This window comes from Procambarus clarkii, chromosome 5, assembly GCF_040958095.1.
Source record: "Procambarus clarkii isolate CNS0578487 chromosome 5, FALCON_Pclarkii_2.0, whole genome shotgun sequence".
Classification (NCBI taxonomy): domain Eukaryota; kingdom Metazoa; phylum Arthropoda; class Malacostraca; order Decapoda; family Cambaridae; genus Procambarus; species Procambarus clarkii.
In genome coordinates, this window is record NC_091154.1 from 1,085,099 (window position 1) to 1,094,412 (window position 9,314).

Consider the following 9,314-nt stretch of genomic DNA (forward strand, 5'->3'; position numbering starts at 1 on the left):
TATGACCAAACCTTACCAACCCTACCTAACCTAACCCAACCTATCTTTATAGGTTAGATTCGGTTAGGTAGCCGAAAAAGTTAGGTTAGGTTAGGTTAGGTAGGTTAGGTAATCGAAAGAACATTAATTCATGAAAACTTGGCTAATTAGGCAAATCGGTCCTTGCATAGTAGGCTGAGAAGTGCATTCTGGCTACTAGGTGCGACATATATATATATATATATATATATATATATATATATATATATATATATATATATATATATATATATATATATATATATATATATATATATATATATATATATATATATGGAAGGGAGTACCACCTCTGGCTGGAAGAAGGGGGACCCATAGCCTCGGAGGAAACCACACATAACGCATTGGAGGGAATGTGGGTCCCCTCCAATACAGTTTCTGTGTGCTTTTCTCCTACCACCCCCTTCCCTTTTTTTTTTTTTCCTTTATTGTGTATTTAAAGGTTACAAAACATACAAGACAAATGCCTAAAGGTTATGGATCTCTTGAAGCTCCTCCGCTTCTGGACAGGAACCGAGGACGCAGCAAGCATTTCCCCTCTGGATCGCCACACTGAGACGCTGAAATAAAAAACTGGAAGCCCTTGGGTCTCTGGTGACGTCAATGAGCTTGGACCCCAATTCCTTGAGAAATCCCAAGGCACTCTTGCCCCAGGGGCCATGCGTCTCAGACGCTATGGGAACAAAGAGGTATTGACCTTCCAGTCGCCTGTACTTGAGTGATTTTGCTGTTTCCCTGTGGTTGGCCGCCCCACCTGCTTGATCAGCTCCGAAGTGTACATAGGTGTCAGCCAGGGTGGATACACATGTGTAGTCCCACACCAACTGTCTACCCTCCTTCCAGGAGTATATGGTGATGCCATCAGGGCGAAGTGCGGGGAAATCCGGGTTTTGGACCCCTAAGATGCGATATATATATATATATATATATCGCATCCTAGGACACCGTACCTAGTAGCCAGAACGCACTTTTTGGACTACTATGCAAGGCCCGATTTGCCTAATAAGCCAAGTTTTCCTGAATTAATATGTTTTCTCTAATTTTACCTAACGTAACCTAACCTATAAAGATAGGTTAGTTTAGGTTAGGTAGGGTTAGTTAGGTTCGGTCATATATCTACGTTAATTTTAACTCCAATAAAAAAATTTACCTCATACATAATGAAATGGGTAGCTTTATCATTTCATAAAAAAAAATTAGAAAAAATATATTAATTCAGGAAAACTTGGCTTATTAGGCAAATCGGGCCTTGCATAGTAGGCTGAGAAGTGAGTTCTGGCTACTAGGTACGACATATATATATATATATATATATTATGTTTAATGAATGTACGGCTCTTCAATTTAAACTATTCCACTCGTTAATCCAAGAAACGTAAAAACAATGGCCATAACGTTAAAACCTAATAGAAGGTTGTACAATGCTATGGTAAATATTACTTCCCTTTATATAACGTCCTTTCATTAAGAAAGACGCTTCAAAAATACACTATAATATGGTAAAATCTTTTATTCAGAAAAACAAACTGTTGTATCATTTAAAGCCATCTTGGGTCTTAAATTTTTCTTCTTTAAAACTACGCGTTAAGCAATATTTATGTAATTTCTTAATATAGAGATTAAAATTACATACAGTTTTTGCAGTTTCATTTTAGGTAAATATTATATATATGTTTTTATTACAATTTGTTAGGTTTGTAAATAATATCTTGATTTTTTTTATGTTTTGTAGTCTGTGAATTCCTGTTCAGCAGTTATACCTCTCTTTCCGCCCAAGACCCAGATTAGAAAAAAATAAATAAAATGTTTATTTAGGTAAGGTACATAATACAATAAATTTTTACAAAGATTGGTTGACTTATAGGTAGAGCTAGTACATACAATGCCTAAAGCCACTATTACGCAAAGCGTTTCGGGCATGATAAACTTAAATGACAAGCTTAATACTAATTGAGCATAATGAGTAGAATGAAAACAAGAAATGAAAACATAGATGAAAAAGCAGCACAAATACAATTATGTCGTCAAACAGCGCTCTTTAAAGAAAAACAGACATTGGTTGACAATAGAAGGGTATGGTAGGTTACAGGGAATTTATTAGGTATAGCTTCGTTTTTAACTTAAACTGGTTGAGAGAGGTACAGTCTTTAACATGGTTGGGAAGGTCATTCCACATTCTGGGCCCCTTGATTTGTAGAGCATTTCTAGTTTGATTAAGTCGTACTCTAGGAATATCAAAACTGTATTTATTTCTGGTGTGGTGCTCATGGGTTCTGTTACAACCTTCTATGAAGCTTTTGAGATCAGGATTGGCATTATAGTTTAGCGTTTTATATATGTATAATACACATGAGAGAATGTGCAGTGACTTAATATCTAACATATTCAGAGATTTGAGTGAGGGTACCGAGTGATGTCTGGGGCCAGAGTTTGATATTGTCCTAATAGCAGCTTTGTGTTGGGTAATTAGAGGACGTAAGTGATTTTGGGTAGTAGAACCCCAAGCACAAATACCATAGTTGAGATATGGATAGATAAGGGAGTAATAGAGAGTCACCAGGGCAGGGCGTGGTACATAATATCTGATCTTAGAAAGAATGCCCACAGTTTTTGAAACTTTTTTAGATATATTTAGAATGTGTCCCTGGAAATTCAGCTTGTGGTCAATGAGAATGCCAAGGAATTTGCCATCTAATTTGTTACAAATTTGGGTATTGTTTATTTTGAGATTTATTTGATTAGAGGATTTATTGCCAAACAGAATATAGAAAGTTTTGTCAATGTTAAGGGTGAGTTTGTTGGCAGTTAGCCAAAGATGGACTTTATTTAGCTCAGTATTTACTGTGGCATTTAGAGCAAGGGGGTCAGGACTGGAGTAAATGAAGGTTGTGTCGTCAGCAAATACAATTGGTTTGAGGTGTTGGGAGGCATTTGGAAGGTCATTAATGTAGATGAGAAAGAGGAGAGGGCCAAGTATGCTGCCCTGAGGAACACCAATGTTGATGGGTAGGGTCGGAGAAATTGTATTTTTCACAGAAACATATTGGAGCCTGTCAGTAAGGTAGGATTTGAGGTATTGTAGGGAGTGTCCTCTGACTCCATAATGATGTAATTTAAGAAGAAGGTTTTGGTGGTTGACAGTATCAAAAGCTTTACGCAGGTCCACAAATAACCCAACAGGGAACTCATTTTTATCAAGAGCTGTATGAATCGAGTTAAGCATACTAATAAGTGCATCGTTAGTGCTTTTTTTGGGTCTGAAGCCATATTGGCAAGGGCTAAGTATATTGAGTTGGCTAGATATGAGTAAAGCTGCTTATAGATTAGTTTTTCAAATTTTTTTGAGAAGTTTGGCAGGATTGATATAGGTCTGTAGTTGTTAACATCTGTGAGATCACCACATTTGTGGACAGGCGTTACTCTCGCTTTTTTTTTTTTAGAATATCTGGGAAGGTTTGGAGTTCAAGTGACTTGTTGAAGAGCAAAGCAATAGCAGGGGCTAAAGATCTGGAGGCTTTTTTGTAAATTAAAGTTGGTATCTCCTCAAGGGCACCAGACTTGGTAGAAATCAGCCCAAGCTTCGTCTGAGGCTCAACGCCTTAACCCATATTGATGCTCTGCCCACAGAGCATTTTCTCTCTCTCAAATCATATACACTGATGGTTCCCTACACCGCCCCACGGGTGCAGCTGGAAGTGCAGTTGTCCTGACAATGGGCGGTGGCTTATATTTTGAGTGGGAGAGTCTGTATAAACAACTGGGCCTCTACCCTTGAGACTGAACTCTTTGCCTTGATCCTTGCACTGAAATGTATATAAGTCTCCAAACTTGATACATTAATTGTAAGTGACTCCTTATTATCCGTAAATGCTCTCAACTCTTTAAGACATAACAGTAACATGCTCGTGTCCGAAGCTAGACACAAATACAACAAAATTATTAAAGATGGTAACAGAGTCCATTTCATGTGGACTCCGAATGCATGATAGACCTAATGAGTTAGCCAAAGAATCTGCCATTAAAAGAGACGTTGAGTATAACCGTGGATTGTCAATAAGCAGTCTGAGAGCAATAGTACACTAAGAACTGTTGTGCACGTGTTTCAACGTGCACAACAATTCTACAGCAACGCATGTGCGATGCTGAGCCACGCACATGCTGAGTCACGCACAAAAACACAGTTAAAAAAAACATTTTTTTTAACACTGTTTTTCAAAAACAGCATGTTTTTTCTTGTTACAAACGTGACATCTATATAATATGTATATATAAACCTGCTCGGATGCGAAGGGAACGTTGTGTGAAAATTTCAAAGCAATCGGTGAAGAACTTTCGGAGATTAGCGATTTTGAACACACGACCATTTACATTTTAATTTATTTCTCTTGTTAGAGTGATGTCATGGGCTTGTCTCATATGATTCCTGGGGGCACCGGATTGAAGATGGCATGTCAAACGCCTCGTCAGCTTGGTCAACGTCATACCTATGTACTTAGATTGAAGGTTACATCCTTCGTGGGGGCAAGTGTACATGTACACAACGCTTGACTGCTCCGTCGGCTTCGGGCTGTTTTTGATAAGGAGTTCGAAAGTCTTCTTGGTTTTGTAGAATATGATCAGGTCTATGTTTGGGTTAGGAGTAATGCTTTTTAATCCATTACGGATTATTTATTTCATTATTCTTTCCTCTTTTTTATGTTCACTGTGCATGGTTGATTTGTAATATAATTTTATTGGAGGTATTGTGGTTTCTGTTCTAGGTTCAGGATTATACCATCGGTCCAAGTGTCTTCTTATAGCAGCGTTTATTTCCGTGTTGCTATATCCGTTGTTCACCAATACCTGAGTTACTCTTTCAAACTCTCTACTCACGTTGCTCCATTCAGAGCAGTGGGTAAGCGCTCGACGAATATAAGCATTGAGAACACTGGCTTTGTATCTTTGGGGCACTCATTCATTTTTATTTATATATATATATATATATATATATATATATATATATATATATATATATATATATATATATATATATATATATATATATATATATATATATATATATTTTGGTAGCAGTCTTTCCTGTAGACATATTTTATTAAATATGACCGAAAAAGTAAGATTAATAATTCTAACACGAATTTTCTCAATCTTTCGTACATTATGCTTCACTGTTGGAGGTAAATCAAAAATCACTTCTCCAAAATTCATTTTTATTTCTAGTCTGACGCGACACGGGCGCGTTTCGTAAAACTTATTACATTTTCAAAGACTTCACAAATACACAACTGATTAGAACTTGCGTTTCCCTGATTTTATATCTACATTTGAGTGAGGTGGGAAGGGTGATGTGGCATTACATTTGAGTGAGGTGGGAAGGATGATGTGGCATTAGAGGATATTAATAGGGTATTAAAAGTATCAACACAAGACAGAACACGAAACAATGGATATTGAATAGAAGTGTTTGTAGAAAGCCTATTGGTCCATATTTCTTGATGCTTCTATATTGGAGCGGAGTCTTGGAGCCACAACTATATTCTACCCACCTCAAGACTCCGCTCCAATATAGAAGCATCAAGAAATATGGACCAATAGGCTTTCTACAAACACTTCTATTCAATATCCATTGTTTCGTGTTCTGTCTTGTGTTGATACTTTTAATACCCTATTAATATCCTCTAATGCCACATCATCCTTCCCACCTCACTCAAATGTAATGCCACATCACCCTTCCCACCTCACTCAAATGTAGATATAAAATCAGGGAAACGCAAGTTCTAATCAGTTGTGTATTTGTGAAGTCTTTGAAAATGTAATAAGTTTTACGAAACGCGCCCGTGTCGCGTCAGACTAGAAATAAAAATGAATTTTGGAGAAGTGATTTTTGATTTACCTCCAACAGTGAAGCATAATGTACGAAAGATTGAGAAAATTCGTGTTAGAATTATTAATCTTACTTTTTCGGTCATATTTAATAAAATATATATATATATATATATATATATATATATATATATATATATATATATATATATATATATATATATATATATATATATATATATATATATATATATATATATATATATATATTTGGGTTGTTACATGGTTGTAAAGCCACAATTACGCATAACGTTTCAGGCAGGTCGTTCATCCTAATGATCCCCGGAATACGACCCGCTAAATCGTTTAACAACCAGGTACCCATTCACTGCTGGGCGAACAGAGGCAACAATTACGAATTGGCGCCCAGTCAATCCTCCCCGGCCAGGATACCAACCCGGGCCAGAGAGCTAGCGAGACACCAAGCGAGTGTCTTACCACTGCGCCACGGAGACTATTCATAAACAGCTGTGCCGTTATAACTGGGAAAGTTTACACCAGAAGTATGTTACGGGTGAACAGTTATAATGAGAGTTATTAAGGTATTAGCATTACTTATCATCATGGAGCGTTTTTATTACTCCTTCATATTCTCGTCTTGGTCAGTCAAACACGTTATGGCGATAATAGTAAATTAATTCTTTTAATTATTAATAAATGTAATTATATATTACATCAATTAGAAGGTAATAATAAGGGTAATTAACTCAGGTGAAAATTTTACCCTGGGTAAAATAACTTAATAACATTAACGTTGAAAGTTAACAATGGAGTGACCTTGTTTAATTAAAATGACTTCAAGTTTAACATGGCGAGATTAATCTTGTATATTAACCTTGTTAAGGTAACAAAAGTAACTTTGTAACTTCCCTTTGTAAATTAACTTTGTTAATGTATAACTTCCAGAGAGTGAGGCTAACAATGGAGACTTACATTGGTGAAAGTTTAACTTGGATAAACTAACAATATAACAAATTAACATTGAATGAGGTTAACATTGTAATGCCGGGTGGCCCAGTGGAGCCCCCCAACGCCGGACCACACAGGCGACCACACTACCACCCACACAGTCACTGGTCGACCACACACCACCACCCACACAGTCACTGGTCGACCACACACTACCACCCACACAGTCACTGGTCGACCACACACTACCACCCACACAGTCATTGGTCGACCACACACTACCACCCACACAGTCACTGGTCGACCACACACTACCACCCACACAGTCACTGGTCGACCACACACTACCACCCACACAGTCACTGGTCGACCACACACTACCACCCACACAGTCATTGGTCGACCACACACTACCACCCACACAGTCACTGGTCGACCACACACTACCACCCACACAGTCACTGGTCGACCACACACTACCACCCACACAGTCACTGGTCGACCACACACTACCACCCACACAGTCACTGGTCGACCACACACTACCACCCACACAGTCACTGGTCGACCACACACTACCACCCACACAGTCACTGGTCGACCACACACTACCACCCACACAGTCACTGGTCGACCACACACTACCACCCACACAGTCACTGGTCGACCACACACTACCACCCACACAGTCACTGGTCGACCACGCACTACCACCCACACAGTCACTGGTCGACCACACACTACCACCCACACAGTCACTGGTCGACCACACACTATCACCCACACAGTCACTGGTCGACCACGCACTACCACCCACACAGTCACTGGTCGATCACGCACTACCACCCACACAGTCACTGGTCGACCACACACTATCACCCACACAGTCACTGGTCGACCACACACTATCACCCACACAGTCACTGGTCGACCACACACTACCACCCACACAGTCACTGGTCGACCACACACTACCACCCACACAGTCACTGGTCGACCACACACCACCACCCACACAGTCACTTGTCGACCACACACTACCACCCACACAGTCACTGGTCGACCACACACTATCACCCACACAGTCACTGGTCGACCACACACTACCACCCACACAGTCACTGGTCGACCACACACTACCACCCACACAGTCACTGGTCGACCACACACTACCACCCACACAGTCACTTGTCGACCACACACTACCACCCACACAGTCACTGGTCGACCACACACTACCAACCACACAGTCACTGGTCGACCACACACTACCACCCACACAGTGACTGGTCGACCACACCACCACCCACACAGTCACTGGTCGACCACACACTACCACCCACACAGTGACTGGTCGACCACACACTACCACCCACACAGTGACTGGTCGACCACACACTACCACCCACACAGTCACTGGTCGACCACACACTATCACCCACACAGTCACTGGTCGACCACACACTACCACCCACACAGTCACTGGTCGACCACACACTACCACCCACACAGTCACTGGTCGACCACACACTACCACCCACACAGTCACTTGTCGACCACACACTACCACCCACACAGTCACTGGTCGACCACACACTACCAACCACACAGTCACTGGTCGACCACACACTACCACCCACACAGTGACTGGTCGACCACACCACCACCCACACAGTCACTGGTCGACCACACACTACCACCCACACAGTGACTGGTCGACCACACACTACCACCCACACAGTGACTGGTCGACCACACACTACCACCCACACAGTCACTGGTCGACCACACACTACCACCCACACAGTCACTGGTCGACCACACACTACCAACCACACAGTCACTGGTCGACCACACCACCACCCACACAGTCACTGGTCGACCACACACTACCAACCACACAGTCACTGGTCGACCACACACTACCGCCCACACAGTCAATGGCAGCCCAAGCTGCTCCACCTACTTCTCCGGGACATTTATAATAGAAAATTTACTTCAGCTATAAGTACAAATAAAATTTTAAATAGCATTAATTTGTTTTATTTTATTTTATTTTTATCTTTTTAATAAACTTAAAATTAAAGAAAGCAAACTAAAGTACTAGCATACAAATATGTAGACTTCCATAAATTATATATATATTTACATCTGGGGAGACCTTATGTTAAAACATATGAGACCTTGATTACACTACAATTATATTTTGGATGCCCTTTGGGCAACTTTAATCAACTTTAAACTATAATTAGTCTCCTCTTAAGAGTTTGGTGTTAACTCCCCATATGTGTATGTTTCAAGAGAGAAGCAGCAAGTTGTTGAGGCTCTTCTACAAGGGAAAATAGGTTATGTAAAGCTCTCACTTCTAGATAATCCAACAAGGAACAAGAAGATGGATGAATACCTAGTCTACAGGTACAGTCACGGGTATCCACTAGAGTGGGCCTATGAATTAGACGGGGTACACAGAGCACGAAGATTGA

At 40.4% G+C, this 9,314-nt stretch overlaps 1 protein-coding gene across 1 annotated transcript in view; it reads right to left on the reverse strand.

Annotated features, from left to right (window-relative positions):
• LOC138372420 (kynurenine 3-monooxygenase-like) overlaps positions 1-9,314 on the reverse strand; it is a 270,834-nt gene that overhangs the window by 143,976 nt on the left and 117,544 nt on the right. The window lies entirely within an intron of this gene.